The sequence below is a fragment of the Falco biarmicus genome, chromosome 12 (genome assembly GCF_023638135.1).
Source record: "Falco biarmicus isolate bFalBia1 chromosome 12, bFalBia1.pri, whole genome shotgun sequence".
Classification (NCBI taxonomy): Eukaryota; Metazoa; Chordata; class Aves; order Falconiformes; family Falconidae; genus Falco; species Falco biarmicus.
In genome coordinates, this window is record NC_079299.1 from 1,185,191 (window position 1) to 1,206,382 (window position 21,192).

Consider the following 21,192-nt stretch of genomic DNA (forward strand, 5'->3'; position numbering starts at 1 on the left):
GTGCACCCCGGGCGGGGTGGGGGGTCCCGCTGTGCGTCCCCAGTGCGCGGGCCGGGGGACGGGTGGGACATCACAGGGCTCTGCCCCCGCGGGGGCCGGGGCGGGGGTATGGGGGTGCGGACCCCAGGGTGGGATTGCTGGGGGTAGGGAGCCCCAGAGGGGGATTACCGGGGATAGGGACCCCCAGGACGGGGTTGCCAGGGATATGGGAGTGCAGAGCCCGGACACACAGCTGAGAGAGGATGGGTGGGAAAGCTGGGGAGCTCCCTGCAGGGGGTGGGGGTGCTGGCTCGGGCTCTGGACCCTCTCACAACGGGCACTATGGAGCAGAACCTCACGGATGCCCGACCCCAGCGGGAGCCTTTTCTCAGGGTTCACAGATGCTGTGCGGTTCGACAGCACTGGGGCTGCTCTACCACCCACCAGCTTGCGGGTCCCAGGACAGGGACAAAACCATGCCCAGAGCTGCAAACGGTGGCCAGTGCCACCAGCGTGACAGCTGTCCTCTGGGCATGCACCCTCCGTCTGCCTCCTGGCCTGGCCCCGACCTTCTGTGGTGGGACAGAAGAAATTGGAGGGGTAGCACTCAGGTGCCTGTTTGCACTGGAGGGAACCGGTGCTCTGGAAGCGATCTGGATGCCCCAGTACCCTGGAAATGAAAAAGGGTTGGAAGGCAACAGCTATTAGGCTGAGGTGCTGGAGAAGAGCCAGGGCACCCTTCAGGAGATGCTGTACCTGCTGCTCTGTGCCCTGGGAACACGAGAACCGTGTGGGACCAAAGGCCTGTCTCTGCAGGAATGTGCCTCCAAACCCAGGCAGCCACCCAGGCACCCAGCCCGGCGGGAGCCACGGGCTGGCAGCTCAGAGGTTTCCCGCATCCCCTGTAACACACACATGGTGCTGGCCACAGTTCTCACCCAAAATCGCACAGGTCTGGCCTGGGAGCACGTCTCCCCTGCCTCCGCACCTTCAGCCAAGCTCAAAGCCATCTCTCCCTGTCCCCACGTTGTGCCGCACACCCTAGCTTCTGCAGTCGCTAGGCACCGACTGTGGGGTAAGAAATTAATTTATTATAAAAGTAGCCGGGAGGGAGCGATAATCCAACGTCATAATGCAGGCTGTTGGGACCTTCCAGCCTCCTGCCCTCTCTCTCCTTGCAGCCTGGTGTAGCTGCCTGGGGCACCAACGTTACCGTATCTCAGTGGCCAGACCTCCTGGGGCGGTGGCAGTGGGGGCTGCTCTCAGTGGCGTCCCTGGGGTTTGCACCAGCTGCCGCCCCATCGTCGCCCCTTGCGCGGAGAACAAGCTGTGCTATTGAGGCTGGGCTGGAGACGGGCAGCAGGGCCTGCCCGCAGCCTGGTACATCTCGACACAATGGCCAAGAAGAATAAATGACTGTTTCATGCAGGCTGATGTGACGGAAGAAGAGAAAAAAAGTATGCTAATGGATAAACATTTTGGCTAATTATGATAATACAGCTTCTGCACAGGGAGCTGAAATAGGCACTAACGCTTCTCAGCATTCAGGAGAGCTCAGAGACTTTTTTGAGTTTTCTACAGGCTGCAGGCAAGCTGGGCAGGGCAGGGCTCCCCACCTTGGGCAGGACCTGTGCTGGGAAGGCCCATGAACACAAAGGATGGCCCATAGGCAGAGAGTGGTCCAAGATTCAGCCCTCCAGGCAAAGGCGCAAAGGTGCAGGATCCAGCCCTGCCCCTGTCCCCCCGGCATCACCAGCTCGTTAAACCCACCAAGGAACTTCTCCAAACCAAAACGCTCCAAAGCAAGGTCTGAACAGCAACGACGTCCCAAGCTCCCCCCCCTCTGTGGGTCCTCGTTTCCCCAGCTGCAGCCACGGTGAGCCGGCACCTGCCCAGCCACCTTGCCTGAGCATCACAGGGTATCTCATGCCTGCTGCACATGGGAGACGCAGCGCCAGGCTCTCTAGAGCTCTCTTAGCAAAGCTCTGAGTACTTCATTACTCACTAGGGCAGGGACTGGTATGCACTGCCCCAGCTGAGCACCCGGGGCATGGAGAAATGGGCTCACTCTTGCCATCTCCAGCCAAATAAATAATTGTCTGCTGCAGTGTGGAACAACGAGGGCAGAGTAAGGCACACATGTGGGGGAATGCACGGCGTGGGGTGAAACCCCAGGCAGGCGGAGCTGGGATGTGAGCCTGGGCATCCTCTGCTACCCTGGTGCAGGTGTGCTCAGAGGATGGCTCCCTCTGCTCCACCTCCAGCTGTGTTGCAGGGCTGTAGACAGATGTCTGAAACCTTTGCTTGCCCTCTGCTCTCCGATACCTACGTGGCTCAAACTGCTTTACCCCACACCACTCCCCCTGGCATCCACAATCACCAGTTGGTCTATTCTTGGGTCTTTCTCCCCAGTTTTTAAGACATCAGGCGTCTACCTCCCACCGTGGTGTTTCCCTCTGATTCTTGGACTGAGCTGCTGATCCAGGCCACTGGGTCCTATATTTTCAGTATAATTTGCTTTCACCCTGTATTGCAGGAGTTCTCTCTAACTACTAGTTCTCCAAACTCCTGCCCAGAGGCAGCATCCAGCCCGAATCCAGAGGTCTGTGTATCCTGTTGTTAAAACAACCAAAGTGCTGGCGATCATCCACAGTTGTCCTCACCGCTAGAAAGTTTTTCTTGGGTTCAATTTGAAAATCCCTTGCTTCAGCTCAAGTTTTTTGGTTCCTAGTTATTTTTGCATCCACAAATCTTTGGCTGTTGGTGAAGAAACTGTTGTTTAGCCCTGGAACAACTCCAGATCTTTCCACTGGATGTATTAGTTATCCTAAATTCACAACCCTCGCTGGGGTATTTTTAGCTCTGCGCAGCAGTCGTCAAACAAACCCTGCCGCAAGGTCTGCAGGACTTCCCGGGGTCCCTCGCAGCCCTGCTCCTTCTGAAGTTCCAGGCTCAGTCATGCAGAGATGACCATGAAATCCTACCTGGGGGGCCAGCTGGGACGGTGACCATCCCGTGTGCCTCGTCCCATCCCCATGCGATCCACATCCAGGCTGCGGCTGAGCACGCAGACAGGCTCAGCTTGTGTTTTACAGGAAAGCGGTCAGCTCTGCCTGGGCTCAGTGGTGCGTTTTGCTCCTGAGCCTTTGGGGAGGTGCCTGCCACCCTCACTCCCACCACGGAATACTTACTGCTACAAAAATATGCCCCAAAAATAGTAGGAATAAGAGCAGAGGAGTCCTTTGCTCCAGGTTTGGCTGCTGCCTGTGCTACGGGCCCAATGCTGTGTTGCCTACCAGCTGGGCTGATCCTCCAGGCAGCCCCACATCCACACTCAATCCCTTCAGAGGCTCTGGAAGCAGCTCCCCGTTCTTTATAAAGCAGGAATTGGTACGCCTGGCCTCCCCTCGGCTCCCTGGAGGTCCCTCCCTGCCTGCACGCCTTGCCAAGCGCTCGCCAGTCTGGGTTTAATAAGCGGTGGCTCTGCTCCAGCGATGGAAACTGGAGGTGGCTGCTGCCTCACAGCACGGCGTGGGGCAGTGGTGCGGCCGCAGGGAGGTGGTGGCAAGAGCTGTGGGATTGTCCCTCCTTGCCCATGTTTCTGCGGTGGCATGGCTGAGGTTTGGGTTAGAAACTGCTCCATGCCACATCTGTACCTCATTCTGGAGCAGGGTATGCTCCTGTGGGATTGGAAAATACTGCCTGAAAATGAAATAGAACCAGGACCTCCCAGATACCCCCACTTTGGTGGGCTGGCAGGCAGAGAGCTGCCCAGGTCCCAGAGGGCACTAACACCCTGTGTCTCAGCAGCTGGGCTTTGCCCTGGCTGTTTGTAAAACAACACTTTTCCAGGAGCACTCACGGTGTTCACCCCTTAGATCCCTATTGCACTGTTCCCCCATCCCCACAGCCCTGCTCTGTGAGATGCCCCACATGCTGGCAGGAGGAGCGCTAGCCGGGGAGTCATGGGGTAGGAGATGGGAACATCCCTTGGGAGGTCCGCACAGCCTCTGCCATTCCCTAGCGAGGCATTCCCCAGTGGGCTACCAGCCTCCAAGCAGCTGGTAGCCACTTAGCCAAGGAGGTGCACCCACCCAACTTGCCTTTTCGGTGAAAAAAATGCAGTTGCACTGCTGCTGCAGATGGGCATCATGTTCCTGCAGGACAGAGCTACCCCAGGGTCAAGGAAGGGGTTTGGTGGAAGCCACGTTCCTCAGGTGGCTCCCGCTTTGGGGATCTCTTATGAGCCAGAGGAAAGCTCTGATACAGCACAGGTGAACTTGGGAGGTGAGGCCAGGGTAGCGGGCAGTAACATCCTGCAACCTGCAAATCAGCTTTGCAATTAGACATGTATAATCCCAAGCCCTTTCCCTCCGAGACAGGAGTGACAGCTGTATAGAAAGAGAATTGCCCTTGGTCTCCTGGGGTGCCATGTGGAACCTGGGGATGGCTGCCTTTCTCCTCAGCTGGAGAAGGGGGGACACCTTGTGAGCGCAGCAGGCAGACCCTGGGGACAAGATGAAATTGAGTAGTCCCGAGGGTGAGATTGTGCACCTGGAGACACAGCAAAGCCCAGGGGAACCCCTGCAGTGGAAGGGGATGGGGGAGAGAAGGACCTGAGTGTGCTCGGGTGGGGGTGTTCAAGGCACAGGGGCAAAACCTGCAAACACAGAAACCCCTCTGGACACCGGTGGCATTGCCCTTGGAGCCCTCCAGGATGGCGGCTGCAGCTCCAGCTGCTCCTGTTCAAAGGAGGAAGCAAATCCCTCCAGGAGCAGCTGCTGGGTGAGGCCCGGGGGCCATCGGGGAATGGAGACACGGAATTACGAAGAAAACCAAGAGTTCAGCTAGTCAGCCCACGCAGGGAGCGGGGTGGGAAGCATGCTAGGGAGGAGCGAAGGGCTGAGTCTGTGCTGGCACAGAAGCAAGTGGGTACCAAACCTGCAAAGCAAGGCACCTGGTGATGCACATGGCGGGGTGGGCACAAAGCCCCTAAACCCAGCCGTGACATGACGGAGCAAGCATCTTTAGGAAAAGGATGCCAGAGTGCCACCCTTCCTCTGCCGCGCGAGCCAGAGGCTGCTGGCCAGCCCCTGCTCTCACACTAACACCCCCACTTTGCCATGAGGAGCTTATTCCTCCCCTTTCCAGCCACTCCAAGCCTGCAGAAATGGCAACCAGAAGCCAAAAGTTCAGCGGCTTTGTCTTTGGGCCCACTGACGATCAAACTATTACAGAAGCAGTTGGTGTTAATGAGGAGCTTGGAGTTAGATTAGCTGATGAAGGCTTTGAGAAGGTAACTTCTTTCTTTTCTCCCCAGCAACTTCCCGCCTTGTCCACTGGCCTCCTCAAGAACTTTATGGTTTTGTGGCATCCTTTCCTCTCCCCTCCCAGCCATAACAAGGCTCCCACTGCGTAAGTCCATCTGAAAGCTGGTGGGAGATTGCTCCAGGCTGTTTCAAGGCATAATGACATGTGCTTTGCAATGGGGCAAGGTCAAATACCCTTGTGGTTCATCAATTCCTCCATCCGCCTTTGGAGATGTTTTAGGCAGAACTTAAATGTGTTCCATCAGAGAGTTTACTTAAAAAGGCTTATCTCCTCTGAGGGAGGGTTGTGAAGCTACACCACATTCCATGGCTCAGCTGGCAGAGCTAACCAGCTGGTTTCGGACCCCCAGACACATCTTCTGGGGATAAGGCTTGACACCAAAGAGACGTGCCAACCACTAACTTCAGCTTCTCAGTTGCACGCCCGACCAGCCCAGCTCTGCAGGCAGCTCCAGGGCACTCAGGAGCCCCTGATTAATCACTCTGTGTGTGTGTCTGTCTGTCTGTCTGTCTATCTTGTTGGAACTTATTTCACATTCTACTCTTAATTTTTTCCCAGAACTTCGCATTGTTTCAGTTCAGAACGATTCTTGGCAGGAGGAAAGTAGAAACGGGTGAGCCACTGGCAGAGGGATGTGCCAGGTAGGCTTGGACCTACCTAGCCAGGATGGCTTAAGATACCAGAGCTGTGCATCTTAACCACTGCCAGAAATTAATGCTCCCTCTGCCACCATGGCAGCAAAGGAGGTGCATCCTTGTCCCAGCTGCTCCTAGTCTCAATCCAGCACATGCCGTGGTCCCCCAAGCCTCGCATCAAAGCTTGGGCTGTTTGAAAGTTTCCGCCCAGCTACGCCAGGCACGGGCGAGCTGCAGCGCAGTGGGACCAGCTCTCTGTAGCCTCAGCATCAGCCCGAGCTCACTCAGAAGGGCAGCTGGTGCACTGAGCGTTAGCTGGATCCATCCTGACACAGGCTGCGCACTGCGATGCTGCGGCACTGCCTGCAGAAAGCTGCATCACCCTGCCAGAGCAGGCTTGTAACAGGAAAAGCCAGCCTAAGGGCAAAGCCAGGAGCACGGGCTAATTTGGGAACACAATGGCTATGCTAATCAGAACACCTTCCAGAGGAGACAGGAAGGAAATTACCTAATCCTTCACCATGCAAGGTGGTGTCCCGGTGCCCACTCTGCAGGACCAGGGCTATATACAGCTTGGAAGAAAGGGCATTCCCATCTCAGCAAGGGGAAAAGCATAGGGACCTCTTTCCTCCAGACCCTCTTCATCCACGCTGGATGCAGGAGAGCCCCGCTCTTCCCATCCCCAAACTGGCTTTAAGGTCCAGGTGACTTCACACCTCTCTCGAAAGTTTGGCTGGACGCAAACTCAGGTGGCTGCAGGAGCTGGGGCTTAACAAGAAACTTCTTCAGGAGTTGGAGAACCTGGCGAGAAGGGTTGCAGTGACTCAGGGACCTGCAACTTGTCTTGCTCCACCGTCAACAGATAGCGATGGGGCAATCGCTGGTTATATCAAGGGAACTCTTCTCACTTCCCAAGTATAATCTTAACTCGGTTCATGCTCGTTGCCTGACTCAGCATCTGGAAATTCTAAGCCAACTGAAAACAGCCTAGGAAGGACCTCCTTGCATGCCAGGAACAAACACAGCTCCCAGCATTGACAAATCTCAGGGCATGGTCCAAGATGGAGAATTTAAGGTATTTTGGGGATGCTAGCACCACAGAGCACAAGAGGACACGAATGCACTTGCAGGATTAAATAAAAAGCCACAAAGTACCTCTAGCTTAAGAGAAACACTGCTTCTGGGAGCAGGTTTCCCTGGCCGAAGCTCTCCCATGTTCACAAGCCTCCTCTGCCTATTGCCACCACACCTCAAACATGAAACTCATTTGACACCGCTCCTTCCCTGGCTGAAGGACCCCTTGGGGAGAGCAGAGGCGTTTGCTTCTGCGTGTACATTTTGCCTGGTGCAACCTTCATAAAGCACCGGGGCAGGGAGAGAGGGTGCATCCCTTCAGCTGTGCGTCAGCGCGAACCCCTCCGTGCTGATACCGCGTGCAGATGGCAGCATCGGTGGGGGACAGCCAGAAGGGTGACTGAGTGGCTGGTGACACCAAGAAATTGCAGGCATGGTTGCTCTGTAGGGGTGGACACGCGTACCCCTGCAGGGCAAAGGGAAGAGGGAGCTCGAAGTGTGGCAGCCATCCCCCTGCCACACCGGCTCCTCTGCTCTTTGGGCTGGTTTGTCGGGAAAAGTGTGAACCGTGTCAAGAAGTTTGGAAGCACCCGGAGGGACGGCAGAATCTTCACCCAAGATCCAGGAAAGGAAAGGAAAGACCTGAAGGGGTTTCTTCTGTTCCACTGCTGCAGACAGAGATAATGCCTTCTGCCCAGACCCTCACCGCCAGGCAGGTAATTTGTTTTTATGCATTTATTTATAACAGCCACATCACTCTGGCACACAGCATGAGCCTCTCTCACCTCAGGTTCTGCCTGGCAATGAGAAGCAGGAAAAACAAAGAGCACCTTTCTAAAGCCGTCCTCCCGGGCTGCTCAGTGGGACTTCCAAGGGAAAAAGTCTCCCTGTGGCTTTGTGTCACGTCTTTATGGACACACTGCTAATGGCAGTTTCCAGTATGTCAGTCCAAGCCCCTGCAACACACTTTACGTGAGAGATGCTGGTAGAGGGAGGGTGCAGCTCCTCATAGCTCTCTCCTGCGTGGAGGCACCTCCCAGGCCCCAGCTAAGTGTGCTGACCCCCTGGTCGGCATCGTCCCACCATTCATGTCTTTCCATGCACAGTAGCTTTTCCCAAAAATCACGTTCCACACATATAAAAAAAAATACGCCCTCTAAGTGGCATATTTTTCTGGAGGAGAATATTTTACTGTTTTGAATATGGACTATTCAAAATGTTTGAATATGAAATTCCCTTCTCATTCCACTACCCCAAATTCTTAAGGGTCTTTCTATGGGGAAAAAAAATACTGCAATTTTTTTTTCCCCCTTTGATTTTCTCCCATTTGAACGTTTCTCCAGCCCACAGACACTAAAGGGACAGGTCTGTGAGTCGGCAGGTGGGATGTCAGTGGATTCCTTGGCTGGGGGAAGGACCAGGGCAGGCAGATGTCCTGGGACCCTCTCCTCCAGCGCAGGACAGGAGTGCTCCCCCGGCTCCCACAGTGCAGGAGGGAGCGGGGGCCCTGCCATCCCTCTGGTCTGCTCGGGGGGGGCAGAAACCTTCAGCCCTGGAGCTCAGCACCACCTGAGCTTACACAGCATCCACACCGCTGCTTATTCCTCTGCGCCCAAGCACTAGCAAAAAGCATACAATTCCTCCACCTGCACTTTGTTAAATCTCTTTATTTCCATGTCACTTCAAGCCTCCTCCCCTCCACACACACCTCAGGATGAATTTCTCTTGCCGGGCACTGGCACCCAACATGTACCTGCTGTTCCAAAGGGGGCTTTGCAAAGGGCCAGCAGCCCCTCTCCATCTCTGCTGGAAAAACTTTGATTTAGATGCCCTGGGTTCTGCCACATCAGCACTGAAATGTACCAGGTCTCTCGACCAGAGTCACCCAGGGATGGTTATTTACCCAGACAAGCCAAACCAGAGCACTCTGAATGTGCCGACTCTGTAACAGGACCAGTGAACCACAATCCTGAGCAGAAGAAGAAGGAGGGGGAAAAAAAAAGAAAAAAGAAAAAAAAAAGAGAAAAATAAATAAATAAATGAAAAGAAATATTTTTTTAAGCTGCTTTCCTTGCAAAAAATATAGCAGGCAACCTCAGGCTTGAGGAAAAGTTAAATCTGTGTGTGAGGTGACACTGAATAATGCCAAGGTAAATCCTAACTCTGAATTACTCTTCTGAGGGCAGAGCCCTGTACCTGCACACCGCTGCCCAGGAACATGCTGTGCTCGCCGCCTGCACACAACACTTCATGCTCAGGATCCTGACTCCTAAAAGAGCAGGGATTTTATAGCAAATAAAAAGAAGGCGGCTGCTCCAAGTACATCCATAATTACACCAAGGTGCCAGGTTGACATTTCAGCCAGGTGAGGGGTTTGACGCAGCGCATGGCTCAGCAGCATCGGACCACGTGAGCCCCAGAGCTCGCTGCAGCAGCACAGTGCGGTGCTTGATGTTGGGGTGTCAAAACGCCAGGGTTTGGGGGGAAGTTTTTGGGTGTACAGGGGGGAGCTGGGCATTGTGGGAGAAATTCAAAGTCCAGTTTCGGGCTTGCCAGAGGTACCTCATTTGTCATGTCTCATCCCCTGTCCCCCGTCCCCCCCTCCCCAAGGCAACAGACTGGTATTGAATTAACACATAGGGGTGGCTGGTTGTGCCAGCCCTGTGGTAGCAGCGCTGAACTCTGGCAGGGGAAAGGCACCCTAAAATCCAAAAATTCCCTGCCCTGTGTCTCCAAGGGGAGCTCTAAGGGATGCTTGCAAAACACCTCTTCCCTTGGGCACTCCATCGCTCAGCCCCTGCCGTTTGCCTGGCTCACCCGGGAGCATTTTAAGAAGTTCCCCAGATACTCACGTACCACCTAAGAGACCAGCCCCTTCAACCTGGCCCAAAACCTCGGTGCTATTACCTGGTCCTCCAGGTGTGCTGAAACAAAAGCCACTCTGGATGGGGGAGGCATGTCCCCCACCACCCGCGCTTCGGGTTTGCTCTCCCAGCACAGCCACGAGCGCTCGAAAACCATTGCCTGCGGCTGTACTGGAAGAGGACTTCTAGCCAGCATCACCTTGGCAAGGGGCAGCATTACTTGGTGTTTGACAAGGGCCTTAAAAATAAAACCAGAGCGAAAGGCTATTGAACAGGAGAAAGCTGGGGAATAAGGTCATGCCGACACGGGTCAGTGTGAGCGCTCTGACACAGCCGAGCTGTCCCGTGGGCAATGGTCTCTGCCATGCCCATAGCTCCGGGGGGCCGAGCGCCCGCAGATGCCGAGCGGATCCGTCCCAGCCAGCAGAAGCGGTTCCTTTTTCCACTGCCGAGAGCCGTGACTCTCAGAAAGGTAATTAATCTCTTCATACAGCATAATTAACCTGCGGGAATTGCTTATAAAGAAAATGTCATAAAAGCCAAGTGTTAAGATGTGACATAAATGCCAAGATTATCTTAAAAATATATATTATATATTATCTTTAAAATGCCATGCTGAATCCCTTCAAATAATACATTTTGGGGTCTTTCTGACTCAGCAGTACGTGCTTAAAACTTAACAGAGGGCAGGGGGGTCAGGCTCTCCGGACTTTTTCCCAGCTGTCCTGTTTAGAAATGATCACACACGCTGTCATGCCACGTGTCCGTGTGCTGTTGGAGGAGCAGGCTTCCAGCGGAGCTTCCCAGCAGCAGCCGCCCGTGCTAGAACTGCGAGAGGTCCCTGCAGCACGGCAGAAGAGGACAGGGCAAGCACTGACCCAGAATAAAGCTGCCATACTTGCTGCTGGAAAGCTGCAGTTTGTCCAGGCTTTGTGTGCATATACACATATACATACAGGGGTTTTTTCCAAGCTGTATTTTGACCCTATATACCCAAGGGAAATAAATACCTTGAGAGCAGCAATGTAAAGCTTTGCATACCTACTCCTGCTCCTAATTGCATACTATCTCATGAACCTTTGAAATGCCTTTGAACCTTTGAATCACCCCACTCACACACAAAAAACACCTCCAGGGAATAAATGTTGTATGCAAAAAGGCTATCCTTCACGTGGGAGTGCAGGTCTACCTCTGTGTGTGTGTGTGTGTGTGTGTGTGTAGCTCAGAAATGCTGGAGAGAGAGGGACCTGGTTTAAAAGCTGGGTTATTTTTCCAGCTGGTTCCCAAAATTAAAGGATTATCTTGACTCCTGGATGCCATGGATATTCCTAAAAGAGTCAAATTTCCATTAGTACCTAAAGAAGAGAGAATAGGTCCTTGTCAACCTGCCCTAGTTCAATGGATAAAGCAAGTTACACGCTTGTTTGCAAGTCTGTAGATCCTGCCGCATGCGCTGTGCCCCAGCCAGCACTTTGGGACTAAATGCACTTTGGTAGCAATTCAGGCAGGATCATCAAAGCCTTGCTCAACCATCAGCACCTGAGCTCCTGAGTGAGAGGCTGGAGGTGACACCACCACCCATCTAGGAGATGCAGTGCAGTGGACTGCTCTCCACCATCTGCTGGGGCTCCAGGGAGGAGGACCCACAAGCATCACCATGGCTCAGCCCTGCTCCTCCCCAGCCTCTGCTCTCCAAAACACACCCTCACTTTGGGTTCCTCTATTTTTAAGTGTCAGGCCACGTTACCCTTCAGAAGGTGCTAAACACTTACAGCCAGGGCTTTTACCCAAAAATTTTCCTCATTTACTAGGAATACGTTAGTACTAGAAAAGTAGGGGGAAGAGCCTGGAGTATGGACTGTGCAAACTCAGACCCTTTTTGCTCATAAAACGGGTTTTCACCCTTACCTGATCCAAAAGATATCACTCCTAGCAGCCAGGTCTCTGTGCCTGCACTGCTGCTGAAGACCACAGCACCAAGCTGTTCTCAAGGTCACGGGAGGGCCCAGCACGAATCCCCCCATCTCCCAGCCCAAAGGGCAGGTTTGGGACCACAAGGCTATGCTTCCTCCCCAGTCACCTCCAAAAAATACACCGTCCCCCCCAAATTTATCTGCATCACCCTGCAGCAATTCAAATAAATCCCAGCCAAGCCAATAGAATGTTTGATTTATCCATGCTCGTTTATTAAGTGGATTGATGAAGCCACATTCATTAATCCAGCTAATTAAATATTCTGCCCTATCCATGCCACTGCTCAGGAGCAAGGAGCTGTGTGCTGACATGTTCCCGTTTTGTGGGGAGAGGCAAGGCTCACATGGAGACCCAGGGGTAATCACCAGGGTGGGCAGGGATGGGCACAGGCAGCTGGGGGGGGGGCTCTGCCTGCTGTGAGCCGCCTGCCACCGAGCCAATAATAAACACAGAGCAAATGCATCTTCTGGGCAGCTCATGCCTTTGTGACAGAGAGTCTGAGGCTCAAAAAGAAAAGAAAAACATTAACAATGCTGCCTGCCACTCCTGAACCTTCTCCAGCCACACCAAATGGTTTGCAAGAGGCACGCTGGTGGCGGGTCTGGTGCTGTTTGAAGTTACACGGGGCCAGCTGGCAAAGGGGGTGCCCGGGGACGTGCACAGCAGATTTTGTGGGAGCAGCTCCGCTTCTGTGATCAGCAGCTGCCGGGAACTTTTTGTAATCAAACGCAGGAGTTAAAGAGAAAAGCAGCCCGGCAGTAAATATACTTAGCAAATTCAAACAGTGAACAAGTTCCAGGAAACTGAGATAACCCTGTAGGCACAAAGATCCTGATCCAAAGCCCACGGAAGTCAGTGGAAAAGAAAATCGTGTTAGCTTTTAGCAGGCATGAAGCCCAAGGAAAGTCAAATAAGCGATCCAGTCCCAATGACTAATTCTTCCCAATTAAACAGCCACACAGATCTCACACACCTTCTCTGGCAGCTCCCGGCTTACAGCTCGGTGCCCACGCTGGGCGATTGCACTGAGTGTTGCCCGTCTGTACGCCTCTCTGCTCACTGACTGCTACGGGGTCCTGCTCTCCTGGCAGCCCCCTGGTGCCTGTGGCTTTATCACACGACTTGAGCGTTCTGTGTTTCCCCTTCAGCCTCCTGCAGTTACAAGGACAGTCGAAGATTTCAAAAGGCAGCAATCAGACACTGAGCAGCCCCAAAAGTGGTGAATTCCCAGGAAACCCCAGGCGTGGGATCCAAGGGTCACCCAGTGGGGACCGCCATCCCACCCCATGGAGAGGGCACATGACAGGACCAGCCTGACACTTGCCAGCCTGAAGAAGACCTGCTCCCGTCACCCTGCGTCCATCAGAGGGTGGAAGCCCCCAGCCTCCTGCAGGCACCCATTTCCCAAGGGAAGATGGGCCCAGAGGCATCCATGAGAGACAGCAAAAGTCAGCTCTTCGTAGACCCAACCAAGCTCTGGTTACGTGCTCTACCAACACCGAGCGGCTTTGCCTTGTGCTTGCTGGGAAAAGCATCGCAGGCAAGCTGGCCACCCTCCAGAGGTCCACGATCCAGCAGGGAAAGACGACCCAACATCTCCCCTCTCCCAGAAACATTCAACCATCCCATCAGTTTTTAAGCCCACCAACCCTGCCTCAGTCATGTTGAAGGCTAGTGGTGGATGACGGTGAATCATTTCATGTCAGACACCCTGCAAGATAACCCCATGGCTGTGAGTTGGATCCTGACCTGGGGCGGGAGCCCGGTGCCCATCCAGCCACATCTGCCCACACTGGGCCTGCCTGGGGAGTTCCCCCAGCTTCAGCCACCCCAAAATGCTGCATCTCTCACCTAACCTCGCCGTTCGGCTCCTGTTGCCGGCAGGCAGGCACCTGCTCCTCCAAATAACAGCCGTGCATCTTCAGGGGAGACCTCGCCATCAGACTTCCCACCGCCGCCTGGCAAGCAGGGTTCCACTGGTGGTGTCGCCACCCCTTTAACACACCCGTGCTGTCTAGGGGTGCAAAGCAGGAATTTGGGTCTGTCAATAGAAAGATCCTTTTGGAGAGTTTCACTGATCCAGCCTACATTGCCCACAATTTTCTTCGCTGAACCTGGTCTCTGGTGGCATCCACCAGCCTCCACGCACTGCGCATGGTGCAGAAAAGCCTCCGCTGGAGCAGCTGCCTCTATGAATACTGAAATTACTCAAAACAGTAGGAATAACCAGACCTTACAGAGATTTGTGATTTGCTGCATGTATTGCAGATTCCTGACATGCTCACCGTAAGGTCATCGGGTTTTTCTTTTTCCTCCCTCCTTTTCACAAAGCCCTTCATTCATTTAGAACACAAAATCCAAAGAGAGAAATTATAAATCTCTCTTTAAAAGAGGACAGCACAGTTTTCCCAGGCGGTGAGCAGTGCGGTACCTCTCTGCTTTGGGGGGTCTGGCGCAATACCCTGCTTTAAGCAGGATCCTTGTTTCAGCTGCTCAGCAGCCGGCGGACCTGGCCCGAGCACTTTCCTTCTAAAATAAAATGTGGGCTTGTTTTCTTCACTCCCTTCAACTGCAACTGTCTGGGTTAAAAAATAGCAGTTACACAGTCCCTGCTCCAGAGACCACTGACATCAACAGCAAATTGCTCCTGCCTTCAGTGGGCTTTGAATCAGATCCTAAAAATGCAGCCCAGCCCATCCACATCTGCAAGACCACAGTCAGAAATGAGTTCAAGCATCCTAGAAATCCAGAGGGGGTGGGGAGGAAAAACCCAAGGTGACATCTAGGAAAAGAAATGTGCCGCAAGGCATCAGCTGTGTTAGAGCTTGAGGGGGGCTGGCGGAGGGGATCGTGTGGCACTGCCGCCGCGGAGAGAGGGGGACAATTGCCCTGTTAACACCAACGTTATCCCACTCCAGCTGGGCCACTCAGTTGCTCCACGCTGACAAGTTTTACTGTCCCTGGGCCGTCAGGGCAAAGCTGAGCAGCCGTTTTCCAACAGAAAGTCCCTTGTCAAAGGAGAAAGTGTCTTCCTAAGAACGAAATGTTTATATGAGAAAATACAGACATTTTATCTCTAAGCTCTCCCTTCCCCCACTGAATTTATAACATTAAAATGAAGTGGAGAAAAAATAAGGCTGTTGGGGTTTTTAATTACAGTATTTATCAAAGAGTGGCTTTCATGACGCTGGAAAGGAAATCAAGCTGAGACTCTGGAAAACTTTTCCTGGAAACAACTCCTTTATTTTTAACACCGTTTTAGTATGGTTTCTTAAGGCCATTAAAACTTAAGCAAGAGCTGCATCTGCTCATCATTCCCCCTCCTCTAACATTCTAGCCCTCTGAGCCCTTTCAAATGGATTTGATAGGGGTAGGAGCTTCCAAAGACAGTAAGTTCCAGTGAGTTTCCTGGGGAAAGCACTCTGGAAGAGCGCTCCCACAAAGCCTTCCCTCCCCACTGGAGAGGCTGGAGTGTGAGCTGAACCATGATTAGCCATCAGAGAAGCCCTCACAAGGTGCAGATCCATCGAGACCTGCCACATAGGACTGGCACAACCATTTGGGATGGGTCTCTGTTGCAAGAGGCCTGGAAGGGGTTGGTGGTTTATCCTTTGGAAGCAACTGGGAGGCAGCTCGGCTACGAGGGCATCCAGCGCTGTAGGGCAGCACAGCTTCACCACCCACAAGACCCATGGACAGCATGTGGGCAAGGAAAAAGGTTAAGGCTGGATGATCCAGCCTGCTTCGAGGTAGAGATGTTTCATGGTTTCCGTGCCAAGCGTCAGCTCCCTAGAGGTCACGTCCCCACTGAAGGAAGCAGGGAGTGGGGTGCGACCCCCGTGCTGCCTACCCGTCATGCTGGCAACAGCAATGGTCCAGAGCTGACACCAAAAACCAGCCCTGTTCAGGATTACTGCCGGGAGCGTAACGCACCCCGCCGCTGTGGCGTGACCTCTGCAGACATCTGACAAGGGATGGACCATGCCCTGTTCTCTCCCTCCTGGAAGGGTTCAGTCTTAGGCCAGCTCTTAGTGTGACGGTTGAAGGTCTAGGCTGGGCTGTGCTAATGGTGCTCCAGAGCAGCATCCCTCCGTACGGTCCTCACTGGGTGCCACGCAGGAAAACCAGGCGGCAGGTCAGATGCACACGCTTCCACCTCACGGCAGAGCCCATACCTGCCTGCACTTCCCCCCACGGAAACTACCGCTTGTCTGGCAATGGGGAAAGCCGGGGACAGCCACTCCCAACTGCTGCTGCAGGGAGGATGTGGGTTACAGCTGTTTTATGGGGACATCCCCTGCTGCAAACTCACATGCCTCTTTCCACAGGTTTTTTTCCCCCACTACACCAAATTTGATTTTCTTATCAAATCAGAGGCATCAGATCTTCCTTGGTCTGGCTGGGTCTGCTTTGCAGAAGGTGGTGGCGATGTGCATAAAGTGACACTCCTCTTCCTTGTGCCATCTTCACCCCAGCACCAAACCCTCCAAGGGTCAGCTGAAGGGCACAATGCTCGGACTCTTCTCCAAGCCGAGTGACTCTGGGGTGGTTTCTTTCTGCTTCCTTTACTGAGGCACAGTAGGATCTTCTGGCATTCATCAATGTTACAGCTGATCTTCCTATTGACTTCTCCATTCACAAGTGGAGCTTCTGATTCTGCCAGCAAGGGCTGGGACATGCACGCCTGAGGGCCATCAGCGTTACAGGGGTGTCTCCTATCCTGCCCACTCCCAGGGCTGGAGATGCCTGAATTTTGCTAGAGGAAGGGTTTGAAGGATCCATTTCCCAAGCTGCCCCTCGGGGGTTTTGTCCAAGGACTAGAGATGTGCTGGCCAAGGCACAGAGCTAGCCTAATATTCTGTCCAAAGCAAAGCAACGTCTTTTGATGTTTGACAGACGCAAGTTAAGTCCCAACTACACTGATGCAGGCAGAACCAGGCAGAGAAATACAAGACGACCACCTAGAACTAAAGAAGATGGCCTGGAGGAGACAGAGAGCCATCTCTCCATTAGAGGACAGATTAACACCTAGTCAGAGCAGCTAGTTCCCAGGCCTGGTGCAGTATTCCCTAGGCAAGACAGCTCTCCATCGACACAGGCGGGTGTCAGTAAGGCTGCGGATAGTCTCCCATCTCAGCAGCAGGTCAGATCAAGTGCATGCCAGAACTTAACTCCTCTGGAGGCCAAGACCAAAGGGCTCTGTCCTTTTTCCCCTGAAGGAGACTCTGGGCATGGCATCTCCTCCAGTTTCCCAGGCTCCTAGTATCTGTTGTTGTAACTGCCTCTAGGTGCAGCTTGGATTTACCGGTTTTCAGCTTTGAGTCTCCCTGTGCCTGCACAGAAGAGTCCTGGGATCCCTCTGGATGGAGATGAGGACTGGACAGAGCACTTCAAGTGAAAACTTCAGCGCTCTGCAGCACATGATCCCTGTGAGCGCAAACGTCCTGCAGAGACAGGAGGGGAGTGTGGTCACCCACTGTCTCAAAAGTGTTTCAAAGGAAAAGAAACCACCCCTACCCCAAAGCAGAGGGTTAAAGTGACCCATACCTTGGGAAGTGGGTGGCAAGGATTCAAGTCTTCAGCCTGGCTTTGGAGCTCTTGCACTTGTAAGCAAGAGCTGTAATCACCACGCTCTCAGCTCTGCAGTGGGCATGCACTCACCATCCTCATCCCCCCCTTCATCAAACTGGACCCTGCATTCCCTGGAAAAGCTGGGCTCCAGCTGAAGCGTCCACACACAGCCTGAGGTTCTCCCGTGAAGCCTCGGTGCACCTCCCCTTCCAGCGAGGGCTCGGTGGCGGTGGCAGGTCTAATGGGAAAGGGAGGGAACAACACGGTACACTTCCCGAGGCTTGCTTTTTGAGCACATTCCTGCTTGAAGACAGAGGTTTCCAGCTCCTTGCGGCATTTCAGGGAGCCACAGCAGCAGCTGTTGGACGCCCCCGGGCCAGACCGCCTGCAGCTGCATCTCTGCACCTCTGTAAGCTGATGTGCTCCTGCTCGCCTGCCAGATCACCCGGGGAAGACCTGCTTTGCTCGACTTTCCTATAGTTATTTCCTCTTCCCCATAGCATTTTGAAGAGTCAGGAGGTTTCCTCTCTATACAAAACAATGCTTACCTCCCATCCTCGGGCAGCTCAACACCTAAGAGTAATCCTTTTACAGAAGCCTAGTGGTTTGAATTACGTCACGTCTGTTCTGATTGTCATTAATAATATTGGATTAGCTGCTCTGCAGCCAGTCCTGTAATGAGGACAAGGTCCCCCCGTACCCGCTGCTGTCCAGATGCGTGGGCAGACACGGGACCCTTCACGTTTCGCTCCTTGGGAAGCTGTTCCGAACCAAGGCCCTGGCCGGCAGCAGCTGGAAACTGCTGTTAATGCCCCCCGACAGCAGCAGAGGCTGTGCCCCCTCCAGCCCCAGCCAGGGATGTTTGTTTTTTCCAGCAGCTGAATTATCTCAGCTGATGCTGCCGATCTTGCAGAGACAGCACAGGCTTCCTTCGCACCCCTGCTCCTTCCAGCGACATCGGGAGAACGCTGAGTAAATAACACAATAAATAACATCCTGGGCAGAAGCTGCAGGGGAGAAGTGCTGTGTAGGAGTGCGCTGGAGACTGAATCGTCACAGGAAGGTACACTCATGTATTTTTCCAGCACAGATCTCGCGATCTCTCCATCTCCTGGGGCTTTCCCAGCCAGCCTGGAAAGTCTCTGTGCTGACATGCGTTAGCCAGCACACGCTCTCGGGTTCAGCACAGGGCAGCGTGTCATTGGGGCGTATTAGCAAGGGCCTGTCCCTCTGATGCTGCAGGCTCTCCTGGCTCCCGTGGGCATCCAGGGGACACGACAGCAGCCCTGCCAGCTCCAGGAGCCTCTGCTGCTTGAGGAGCACCAGTCAGTATTTTTGGTGCCGATTTTCCTGAGAAATTTTAGGGGGTGATGCAAGGAGTGGAAGACACCACCTCCCTCCCAGACCACTTGAACCAGCTCCTGCTGCCGTAGCTGTGATGGACAGAGCAGGGCAGCTGCAGTCGCGATGGCCTTGGGATGCAGGAAAAAGTGCAATGACTCATGGGGCCAAGTGGAGGAGAGTTGTTGCCTGTCCCTGTCTGGGTCTGGCAGTGCTTTTGGTAGCCAGCCTACCTCCTGTGCCTCCCCATAGCCATGGGCAGCACCCCCTGCCCCGCTCCGGACCACCCGCTGCGGCTCACCCTGTCCCTGGCTGGAGGGACAGCCTGATCAGGGAATGGATCCAATCCAGCTTTTCCCCAAAAAATACCAAGGAAAGAGAAGGAGCAGGGATTCCTTTACAGAGGCAGGACCTCCCCACGCCTCCTGCAGCGATGGGAGCTGGGGAGAGGCCGTCTGGGCTGAGGGAAGGAGTTTGGTGAGGCAGACGAGAGATGCCAAGCGCCTGGTGAGTACGTGCGTGTCCCAGGCCGGCTGCCGCTCCAAAGATTCCCGTTCCCCAAGGCTGTGCTTAACTCCTGTGCTCACAATTTCCTATTGGAAAAAAATAAAGAGAGAGGGAAGTAAAGTAGGTCTGAGGGAAACATCCTTTCCTCCTTGCCAACTGGCCAAGAAGAGCTGGCAATAAAAGGCCAGTTCTGCTTGGTGCTCGGTTTTATTTGTCTTTACAACACATGGAAAGAGACTTTTGGCTGGCATGGAAGCATTTTGAAAGGCTGAACTTCCAGCCTTACCTAGCTTTCCACAGCAGGGGAAGCACACGACCCACCCCTGGCACCAGCGGGGACCCCCCGATCTGTGTGGGGTCAGGCTTGCCTGTCACCCTTCTTCGCAGCTAGAAGCACCTGCCCAAACATCTCCCTAAACTCCACCAAGCTCATTTTTGTCTTGGACTTCAGCTCACAAGCTGACACAACACCAGAAACTGCGATACTAGCCCCACAAGTGAAGCCCCACGTGGTACGTCCTGAATGAAAACGGCTGCAGAGCTGAGCGAGGACAGCGGTGGCGGGAGACAGCAGCGAGACAGCAGCGCAAGGCTCAGGCTCAGCGCGGGCTCCACCACCTTCCTGCTGCAGCTTGGCCACGTCGCTCAGCACCTACCACAAACATCCAGCCGGAGGCCTGAGGAGGATGGCGGCATGGCCATGAAGGTGCAAGACCTCAGGATGTCATAGTGAGGGGACAAATCCAGCCCACTGCTACCTCTGTGGCCGATCTGCATGACACCCACAGCACTGCCGGTTTGGGGGGCAGGAGGCAGAAAGCAACACCCCACCTGCTGCAGAATGGGCTGATGGAGCAAGAGCTGATGGTGCATCACTGAGATAGTGAGTGGCCCTGCTCCTCACATCCATTCGGTTGGACTCAATGGTCTTAAAGGTCTTTTCCCACCTAAAAGATTCTGCGATTCTAAATGCCACCTTCTAGCAGCTCTGAGCGACCGGCATGTTAACACGGATGTCTTTAAAAACACAGGTTAAACGTCCATCAGGCAGACACTGTCCAGAGTTTAAAACAACAAAAGGTCAAGGGCCACACAGAGTGTTGCCCTGGTTTCAGCTGGGATAGAGTTAGTTTTCTGTTCCATAGCTGGTACAGCGCTGTGTTTTGGGGTTGGTGTGAGAATGAAGCCGATAACACGCTGATGGTTTTGGTTGCTGCTAAGTAATATTTATACTAAGCCAAGGACTTTTCAGTTTCTCAGGTGCTAGCAATGAGGACACTGTGGGGGCACAAGAAATTGGGAGGGGAAACAGCCAGGACAGGTCCCCCAGACTAGCTGAAGGGATATTCCATCCTACGGGACGTCACGCTGAGTACATGAAGGGGGGGGCGGGGGTTGGCCAGGGGCTGCTGATGGCTGCTGGGGACTGGCTGGGCATTGGTCAGCGGGGGGTGAGCAACTGCACTGCGCATCACTTGGCTTTGGGGTTTTTTTTTCCTTTTGGGTTTTATTCCTCTCTCCCTCTCTCTCCTTTTTAATGCAATTGTTGTTGTTATTATTATTATTATATTTAATTTTATTTCTGTTATTAAATTGTCCTTACCTCAACCCAAGAGCTTTACCTTTTTTCTGATTCTCCCTCCCTCCACCCCACCCGGGCAGGGGGACTGGGTGAGCGGCTGTGTGGGGCTTAGTTGCCAGCTGGGGTTAAAACATGACAAGGGTACCAAAGTGAGTGCAGCCCCCACCAGCGATGTTTCTGCACAGCTCTGTCTCCGAAGGGATGCAATACACATACACGTTAGAAGACACTAGAGCTTTGTAGGGATTTTTACCCGTCTGAATAAAAGAGTGTGAATATTAGTGCTTAAACTATCGTGTTGCAACCAGAATCAGCACCAATAACCTGTCCTGTC